Source organism: Mirounga leonina, unplaced genomic scaffold (assembly GCF_011800145.1).
Source record: "Mirounga leonina isolate KUSES-001 unplaced genomic scaffold, KU_Mleo_1.0 Mir_101448, whole genome shotgun sequence".
Classification (NCBI taxonomy): domain Eukaryota; kingdom Metazoa; phylum Chordata; class Mammalia; order Carnivora; family Phocidae; genus Mirounga; species Mirounga leonina.
In genome coordinates this window covers 1-10,173 of record NW_023270129.1, presented here as the reverse complement: position 1 = coordinate 10,173, position 10,173 = coordinate 1, and the positions used below count along the sequence as shown (strand labels likewise).

Genomic DNA, 10,173 nt, shown 5'->3' with positions numbered 1-10,173 from the left:
CTCTTTAATTTTTCTCTGCAGTACTTTCCAGAGTCTGGTGTTACACAGTTATTGATGACACTCTTTGTTTAATTTCTGCCGCCCCCCCCCCGCCCATTTAAATCCTGGTTTTGTGAGAGTTGGGCCTGGCTCTCTGTTGCCCAGACCTAGCAAGTGTCTTTCTCCTAGTACAGGTTCAAACACTATCTGTTGAATGAATGAAGTAAATGAGAGAGAGACTAGTTTAGGTCATGCCTTTTCCCCATCCATCCATGCCAGAAAACTATTTCATTCACCCATTCAAGAGAATTTTTGAATTCCTCCAATGTGCCAATGTTTGTGAGAATTAAAATGATAAATCAGACATAGACTCTTTCCTTGAGGCCCATAGAGTCGAGTGGGGAATAAAAGAGAGGGATTCACATACCTGTTCGAGGTGCCTATAAGGGAAACCATGAACTTTGTTAGTAGGATCAAATTTCAGTCCTCCACTGTTGTCAAAGGAAAGACACTGTCCGTGTGAGAAGAGTGGGGGCCCTCACAGGAAGCTGAGTGACCTCCTGAGTCAGCTGGATTTGAATCCTTCATGTTATGTCGCAGCTGCTTGAATTGAAAGCGTCTAACCTGTCCGTGAAGCACCTCCTCATCTGTAAAATGGTCAGTTTTCTAGTGGACAGGGAACACCGTCTCCACGGAAAATGTTTTTAACAGACTACTGTAGGTTCCGTCACACTGAAGAAGATGTCCGCACGGCAAATAGATGTTTAGCATCACTAACCATTGGGGAAATGCACGTTAAATCCACAGTGAGATATCATGACACAGCTATCAGAACAGCTAAAATAAAAAATGACAACACTAGTTGCCAGTGTGGATGCTAGTGTGGATGTGGGGAAACTGAATCACTCCCACAGTACTGGTGAGAATGTGAAATGGCAGAGCCATTCTGGAAAACAGTTAGTGTCTTAAAAAACAAAACAGAGCAGCTACCCTAGGACCTGGCAATTGGACTCCTGGGCATTTAGCCCAGAGGAGAGAAGACCGACGCTGACACAAAAACCTGTACACAGATGTTTACAGCAGCTTTATTAGTGAACGCCCAAGCCTGCAGACAATCCAGAATTCCTTCAGCAGGTGGTGAAGCAAACTGTGATACAGCCATATCCTGGCATACTACTAAGAGACACAGAGAAATGAACCGTGAGCACCTGTGGCAATCCGGATGACTCTCCCGTTATGTTGAGTGGAAAAAAGCAAATCACAAAAATGTTACATACTATATGATCCCCTCTGTATACCATTCTTGAAATGTCAAAATTATACACATGGAGAACAGATTCGTGATTGCCAGGGATTAAAGAGGTGGGGGAGGTGGAAGGAAGTTTGTGTGGTTGTAAAAGGGTAATAGGAAGGATCCTTGTGGTGATGGAAGTGTCTGGAAGTCTCTGTCTGTAGAAAATTGATGTAATCTCTCTGTATTATTTCTTACAGATACATATGAATCTATAGTTATCTCAAAATAAAAAAGATTACTTTTAAAAAATCAAAACGTGCAGGCCAAATCAGGGAAACAAGTATGTCAGTTTGGCAGTTACGACATGAGCCTTAGATCCGTGACATCATAATGGTAGTGATCTCAGGTTACTATGGAATCCTCAGGCTTCAAGCATTTTACAGTACTCTGCCTAGTGCTGTAGACTCACTTGATTTTCAGTCCTGAGAACTGAAGACAAAAGGATGTTCACATCATTCAGAAAGTATGCAGAACTTATAGGTGGTCATTCAAGGCTTCACTGCAGAAGGTAGTCTTTTGATATACTATTTTTGAGCCTCAAAACAGACTGACAATAACAGGAAGTGTTGTTCTCTTTTGTTTCTTCTAATATGTGTACACTAATGAGTAACTTCAGCACCAGCTTCGTGAAAGGCTACTCAGGTTCGTAAGATTCAGTGCTGCTGAGCTGAAGAGAGCAGGGTTTACATTCTCGGAGGAGACACTTTCTTGGCTCCACGAGAGAGAATTTTCCCAGGTCTATGAAAATATCTGTCCTATTTATGAAAGAACTTTTGCATTCTGTTCAATTTAGCTGTTTTACCTATGATGACCAGAAAGTCCTATCAGAGCTCAGTCAGAGCTCAGCCAAGTAATAGCTAAACTCTTGTGTTTAGAAACTTTTTGATGTTTCCAGTATTTTTGCCGATCTTTGAGAATTTTTCCCCCAAGTTTGAATATTGATTTAGATAAGATTTAGATAGATTTAGATAAGTAAATTTCCAGAATCTTCAGTTGTCTTCATTTTTATCTTAACATGAAAGCAAATTGTAATTAATTCTTCACACACACACCGTATCATTTTGTTTTATATTAGGCCACCAATTGTCCTGTTTGTTGTTGTTTGTTTGCCTTCTTGTAATACACTCTACCTCTTGATCCTCCCCTTCCTAAAAGCTCATGATTAGCTTTGCTGCTTTCTCCACCCCACGTCTAAGTGTTGGCATGCCCAAGGGCTTTGTCCTTGAAACTGTTCTCCATCTGCATCAATTCACCAAGTGACCTCATCTCTCTCTCCTTTTTTAAAATATTTTGTTTATTTATTTGAGAAAGAGAGCATGTGAGAGAGAGAGAGAGAGAGCTCAAACAGGGTGGAGGGGTAGAGGCAGAGGGAGAAGCAGGCTCCCCGCTGAGCAGGGAGCCCGACGTGGGACTTGATCCCAAGACCCTGGGATCATGACCTGAGCTGAAGGCAGACGCTTAACCGACTGAGCCACCCAGACGTCCGACCTCATCTCTTTCAATAGCTTTCTATAACTCAGCGATCCCTGAATGTGAGCTCTGGAGCTCTGCTTTCGGGGTTGAGACTAAATTTTAGTGTTATGCGAACCTTGACATTTAGCATAAAACTCTATTGTATATTTGACTAGTAACTAGCTGCTCCGTGGTGTTTGGTGGGTTGCAGGAAGAGCTCTTCTGTTGAGGTGGATGCCTGCAGCAAAAGCACTACATCATCTGAGGGTGCCGCCGATACCCTGCTTATCCACGGCCCCGTCGAGCTCAAGAGAGGCTGGAGGAGGCAGAAGCGGCACCTCTTCTTATTCAGCGATTTCTTGCTGGTGTCCGATACCAAGTATGTATACTAAGCAACGTGCCCTTGTGATGATCACGAAGTTACATTTCCATTAACCCTTACCATAAGAAGACATGACATTTTTTTTCTTTTGTTTTTGCCCATGTTTGGATCCTTCATTCATTCAACAAGTACTTATGGAGGTCTTGTTTTGTGCCATGCCCCCCTCCCCCCCCGCCTGCAGAGAATACAATAGAGAATGTGACAAGCAGTGTGTCTCTTGCCTGGAACTTACAAATGACAAAAATAAGAGGGGTAATTATAGATTGTGATTAGTGCTTCTGATAGAAAGTAGACAGGGGGCCGTGTGGAGATGATGGGAACGTATGAGAGAGGGGTAGTCCAGGAGGGCCTCTCCTAGGTGGCAGCACTGAAACTCGATCTATGGGATGAGAAGCAGCCACAGTCCTAGACAAGGTGCCTGAACCTTCTAGGCTGAGGGACCGGCAGGCTACGTGGGTGCAACCTGACCCCTGGGGGGAGGGGCTCAGGAAGGCTGATTTGATGGGAGCCGAAAGCATGGGGCATGCGATCAGATGTGAAACTGCGCTCGGGGTCCAGTCACACACGGTCTTCACAGGCCATGGTGAAAAGTGGAAATATTTTGCCAAAGCATTTTTAACTAGGACTGACTGAATCTGATTTATAGCTCTCGCAAATTTTTCTGACTGTTGGTAGGTAATGGATGGATGGTTGAGCAAGAGTGGGAGCAGGGAGACTGGTTAGGGGAGGCAGTAGTCCTGATGCCTGCTCTCAAGGGCTCCAGGATAGGAGTGCAGTAAAAAGGAAGGAGGCAGCAGACAGGTTGGGAATATATGCTGGAGACAGAACTAACTGCGTGCACTTTCCTCTCAACCCTGAACACAAAGGTAACTGATAGCCAGCCTGGAACCTGATGATTGCTCAATAAATGTCCAAAAGCAGGTGGATGGGAGGTCAGCTGTTTACTTGCTCTGTCTCTGTTTTCATTATTCACAAAACATCATGAAAGACAAAGACTATTCCAACAAACCAAATATCAAGAAGCTTTTTAGTCACCAGAAAAAAACTACGCCCCCTTTATTTTGCTGCCCTCACCAGCTCCCAGTTATGCCATGCCATTAGTAAGACATGCAAGTACTAATTTGGCAAAATGCTGTACTCAATCTGAGTGACATTAATGATAATTTATCAGGGGCTTACTACATGACAGGTGTTATGCTAAGAACTTCATGTATGCAATCTTCTCCAACCTTACAACTACCCTGTGAGATGGGATTATTTTTATTTTAGAGAAGACCTCTGAAAATCAGAGGTCTGAAGGTTTTGCCCAGGTCACCATATTAGTGATGAGTAGAGTCTACATTTGAAATTAGGTCCGTTTCTTTCAAAGTACAGGCTTTTATTCTACGTGTGGTGCTGCTGTTTCTATTATTTCTATTTTTCTGAATTTCATACAACATTCCATGAACACCTAGATTCTCTCTCATTATTGAAATCAACCTTTCCTTTATGTTGAGTAAACAACTCCAATCTGCTTGGTATCTGGTAAGAAATAGGTCAGAATGCTTAGTGAACTGAGAAATGAAGGTAGTGTAGCTGTCCAAAAAAAAAAAAAAAAAATCAGAGGCAAAGACAGAAATAGTAAAATATATTTGAGATGAGTGATATTGCCTACAGATGTAGCCTTGGAGGTGGTGATGTCATGAGGAGGACAGAGAGAAAAAGACTGTCCAGGTCCTGGCATGAGGTCCGTATGACGCACTCTGCTCCTCCTGATAGAGGGCCACATCATTATTTTTAAAAAAGCAGACTAGTTACCATTCCCTTTATTTAACCAAGGTGAGTACAGGAGACTAAAATGTGTGGGATGCATGCTGGGGACCACACGAGGAGCATTACAGATTCCTCGTGTAATTTCCCCACAGCCCTCCAAGGCCAGTATTGTTACCATCCACCGACTGCAGAAATGAAAGTGGGGATGGAGGAAGTCTCAGGAATGGACCTGTCATCCACAGGGAAATGGTGGGAGAGACTCCAAGCCAGGCCTGCCTTCATCCCAAGGCCACACTCTTCCTGCCACACCATGCCACACCTACTCTTGCATGCTCAGCCCGAGACACGCTAACAAACAGCAAACTCCTTTCCTGCTCCTTGGGACCTTGCAGACCACTCACATTCGATTTATAAGGGGAACAGGTTGTCCTTCACTTTGTTTTCATCTTTGTAATTATTATAGCACTTAGGGAGAGGAGAAGACCTTTCTTTTCTTACTAGAGCCATTTATTGTCCTGGATACTGCTTACCTCTCAGCGGGTTTTACAGAACCTACGGTGTTCTGCTGAAAAGATTTTATATAAAGGCAGTGTTCTTTCCCCATGAGAGAACTGCATCCTTTTAAGAGCTGAATTTTTTATTTTGATTGGTTCACTATTACAAAAGAAGTGCAACATTTTTCCTCTTCACATATTGCTTTTGAGATAGGTCTTTGTGTCTACGCAAGGGTTTTTATGATGTGACAAAATCTACATCAATGTATTTAATAATGTTCTCTTTAAGAGACTCAGCTCCTGAAAGATTATCTTATATACTTTTTACATCCATTTGGAATATTAGAAAATGTAAGTGATCTCAGGCACTTGAATTTGGCTTCTAAAACCAAGGCCCTTGACAGAGAGAGAACACAGATTTTTGGAAGTCCAAGTTCGGGACACCATCAGGGTCAGGTTCCCGCGAGAGCTGTCTTTCTGCGTGCAGATGGCTGCCCTCTCGCCTATGCCCTGTGGGGTTTCCTCAGCGCCTGCATGTACACACACACACACAGAGCTCTCTCTCCCTCTTCTTACAAGGGCACCAATCCTACTGGATTAAGCCCTTACCCTGATGGCCCCATTTACACTTAGTTACCGCTTAAAAGCTCTCTCTTCAAACATGGTCATATTGGCAGAGAGGGCTTCACGGTAAGACTGTGGGGAGCAGTGGGGGAGGGGACACAATTCTGTCCCTAGCAGTCACGAGCAGCACTTCATGCTGTGGCCGCGTACAAGTTTTTGCCACAGTTTTTAGAAAACGACCATGAGAACATTCCCATAGTAAACATTTGGGTATATTTATGATCACTGTGAATATTGGACAAGTTTACATTTTTTTTTTCTAGAAGGAAACAACCAAAAAGAAATAGCTCCTGCATTAACAACCTTGTTTCATCCCTGTCATCCTTGTTCTTGGAGGATTGTGTTATGCCCTGAATCAATCTGTTCAAATTAATCATCTGAATTTAGGGCCTACGTTTTCCAATTAGCCATAAGAAGGGGTTGGGGTGACCCAGGTTCTATTTTACCTCAGCTCACCTGCAGGCTTCAGCTGGAAACTCTCATCTTTAGGTTGACGCTATAGAAATTAACACAAATTGGGTAAGTAGTTGACTAATTGCTACCTCTGTATTCTGTCAAAATTAGTGAATTTTAGTTTGTGTGTAATAATAAAAGGAATTTAAATGTTTGTTTCTTCACAAAGAAATTATATTTCTCTAGTCGTACAAGATGTTAATAATAGTGAAAATTGTTTGGGGATTCTTTTCATACACCTTCAGAAATTTCTCAAGAATTGAGGTCAGATGGAACCTTCCTTATTACTTTTGATATTCATTAGAATACTAAATAAGTTATTTTTCAAAGAAAATTATTACTTTATTTTTAAGAACAGTATCTGCTTGATAAATATTAAGATATTAATACTAGTAGAGGCCCATGAAGAATTTACAAAAAGGAAGGGACTGAACTTAGTTCTTTAGACATCACATTCCTCATATGTAGTTATTAAAGAATATAAAATGAAACAAAAAATGAATTTAAATTAGGTCAAAAGATGAAGATGACTATTAACTCATTATCCGTGAAATTACAAAGAATTACTTACAGAATATAACATGACCCCCACTCCCAACATCTGTAAAAGGATACCCCTATCTTAGAACAGGGGAAATCCCCCTAGAATCCTGTAAATTTCCACAGTGCACTGGGGCTTCCCTTCTGGTATAAAGGTTGAGGTAGCAGAAAGCAAGAGTGATATCCATCATGTTAATACAAATATAATAAAGGACTATTTTTAGAAATAAAAACCACAGTTCTTTCTCCTCCTCTTTCTTCTCCTCAAGTCAGTTTACATTAGATTAATACTTTCTAATTTCTACTGAGATAATCCAGTTGGGTCAGTGATTGAGAGTGAAGAAATGCAGTAAGACCCTAGAAGAATCCACTGAAGTATGAAGCTTTGTTGTAATAAACTTTAAATATTTCCAAGCTAGTAACCAGCTTTGTTAATATAATGTCTTGAGATTTATCCTCTCACTCCCCAGATAATCCAATGAGAAAGCCTGATGGCTCTGGGGACCGAAGTGAGGCTGAGTGAGGGTAGGAAACATGAGAAGGGTAGTTCATGGAACGATAGGTCAGCACCCACAGAGGCCAAGTGGTTACAAACATGGGCTCATGAGTTAGGCTGTCTGGGTTCAAACTCTCTTGCCTTTGGCAATTTAGTTGACCTTTCTGTGAGTTTCCTTATTTGTAAAATGGAGCTAATAAAGACCACCTAGTGTAGTTGTTTGAGGATTACATTTTTTATATTTGTATTTATAAAATATTTAGAACAGTGCTTGGCATATGATAAGTGCTCCAAATGTGATAGGACAGTCGAAACCATGCTCTGGGCTTTGGGATAACTCCTTGGTTTGGAGTAGATAATCTTGGTGCTTTCTTGAACTAAGGAGAGAATTACTGAAATGCCTTTTTCCAGGTCAATGTATTTGGAAGTTCCCACACAGTACCTTGGGTGTCTGTATACACACAGATACCTACATTAGAAAAAAAAAGAAAAAATCTTAAAAACCAACAGATATATGTCTATCTTTCCCATCAGCCATATATTTTTACCCTGACAATGCCTTTGGAGTTACTATCTAGAAAAATGATTTTATCTGATAATCAGACATCTGATATCTGATAATGATTTTATCTGATGACTTTATTCATTGTGTCATAAACTTTGAATCTAGATTATCCTTCAAGTGTGCGTCCAGCAAAATTATTTTTATTTCATAAAACCCATTGGAGAGTCTTAGCTTTAATTGTTCCATGAATCACTGGAGTCATAGGGATTTTTGCACATGAGGTGTCTTTGATCTCATTTTAGTTTAGGGTTTCCACATGTGTTTCTGAATAGTAAGGAGTTCCAGAGTGGTGTGTCCAAGTTCCCTAAGCATCCCTCAGAGGGCTTATAACTATTTAAATCCCAAGCCCACCTGAGAGTTAAAGTTGTGAATTAACCAAATCAATCAATATGGTGGTTTTCATGTTAGAGATCAAAGAAGATTAGGCAGAAATTGTCAAAAAGCAATTTCACCACTGACAAAGTTGATCACCTTCTGACTCCTCAGAGAAATGGGAAGTATCCATCACTCACATATAAGACCTCCTGACCGCTGATCTGGGATTGATTGATGGATGGATTGATGATTTTTAAATTGGGCTCAATCTGTAGGCTAACAGTTTTTCAGTTTTAGCCAGAATCTAAGGGAAAATGATATGGATAAAATTTTAAGAAGGGAAATTGAAAATAACCTATGCTTTAAAGGCTAGAAAGTATTTTTTTAAAATTAAGGTTGAAAATAACTTTTGATTCTTTCTGATCCCCCCCCCCAAAAAAAATCTTTCTGATCCAAGTTTATTTTTTGTTCTTGGTTTGTCTGTCTGTCTCTCTTTTTTTTGAAGATTTATTTATGTATTTATTTATTTTAGAGAGAATGAGCGTGAGCGGGGGGAGGGGCAAAGGGAGAGGGGAAGCAGACTCCCCACTGAGAGGGGAGCCTTACATGGGGACTCGATCTCAAGACCCTGAGATCACCACCTGAGCCGAAACCAAGAGTTGGATGCTTAACCGACTGAGCCACTCAGGTGCGCCCCCTGGTTTGTGTCTCTTAAGCAAAAAATTGTATGACTATTTTTATAAATCGTGTATCAGGTAGCTTTGTTCAGCCCCTCAAATACTTTTTGAAGTAAGCAAGTCATAAATGAATAATTAACTATAATAATAACCATAAAACTATATATAATAAGAAACAAATTCTAACAATAATAAATGAATTAATGGTTTTCTTAAAAAGCTCTGGAATATATAGTCTTTACTCAACACTCAACATTCAGAAAAATGGCCACTTGCTGCCATTTGAGGAAGTGTTTTCAGGGCCTTCCTAGGGCCAGACTTCGCTCAACACACACTTTGTAAAGGTCATGTCACCATTTGCTGTGCTGGGCACAGAGGGTAATAGAGACAAGGGAGGCATGCTGTGCCCTGGAGCAGTGAGAACTGGTCTCTGATGAGCACAGCTGTTCCCATAACATTTATGAAACAAACTAACAGAGGTCTTGTTTGGGTATCTTTCTAGGTATAAGAAAAAACTTAAGATAAAAAAGAAAATACCACTGAACACCATGTGGACTGCCAACTGTATGGACAGAGTGGAGGATGCCAACATCTGTGCTGGGAGGTCCTTTATCCTGGGCTGGCCCACGGTGACCTTTGTGGCCACCTTCGGGTAAGACCGACCGTTTGGTCTTGTATTTACATGGGATAAAAAGAAAAACATTTTAATCTGATTATATGTCAAGCCAGTGACTCCCTTTTTGACCTCCCATAATGACACTCATTTGCCTTGTACTTTCCCCCAAAAGGTAGGTACAAATGGGAGCAAGTAGATAACATAGAGTGGGAACTATTGGAGTAATTTCTTTTGGTTTTGATCAGTGGTTTTTCCCATGGGCTCTAGGAGCCACTTGAGGAATTGGGTGTTTTAGGCATATGGAAGGAGAATCAAGAGAGTGAGGTTCTAGAACCCCTCTCCAATATCCTGCCCCCTAATTCCCAGGGGGTATGTGTGTTTCTAAATCACTGGCATATTTTTCTTGAGCAAGTACTATTAAAGAGTCCAATTAAATTTGAAAAATTGCTCTTATACTCCCAAGGTCATTCCTTTAAAAATAGTATGGATTATACAAATAAATTAATCATGTCATTGAATATGAGGTTGCCTGAA

General features: G+C 40.9%; 1 long non-coding RNA gene across 1 annotated transcript; it reads left to right on the top strand.

The window, feature by feature from the left end:
• The first annotated feature begins 59 nt into the window (after positions 1-59).
• LOC118024953 lies at positions 60-10,127 on the top strand. Its single transcript, XR_004683237.1, has 2 exons — positions 60-3,104; positions 9,526-10,127. It is a non-coding gene; the product is annotated as an uncharacterized LOC118024953 (long non-coding RNA).
• The last annotated feature ends 46 nt before the right edge of the window (positions 10,128-10,173 follow it).